The following is a 253-nucleotide window of genomic DNA, read 5'->3' as shown; positions in this document are numbered from 1 at the left end:
TGTTGTGTGCATTTTTTGTGCGCCTGTCCGTGTGTAATCAGAATCATGACATCTGAATTGATGTGACCTTTCGTGTGATGAAATTGATTCTTAAATTTTTCACTTCATGTGCGATTAGTATCTCACTGATTACTCTGTTTTATTCCGTCTTTTCTCCACTTACAACATTATTTTCAACAGTGCTGTTTCAACTTTCATTATCGTCTCACTGTAAATTACACTTTCATAAATACACCATCAGTATTTCACGGAC

This window comes from Penaeus monodon, chromosome 33 (assembly GCF_015228065.2).
Source record: "Penaeus monodon isolate SGIC_2016 chromosome 33, NSTDA_Pmon_1, whole genome shotgun sequence".
NCBI classification, from domain to species: Eukaryota; Metazoa; Arthropoda; class Malacostraca; order Decapoda; family Penaeidae; genus Penaeus; species Penaeus monodon.
Note: the sequence above shows the minus strand (reverse complement) of the source record.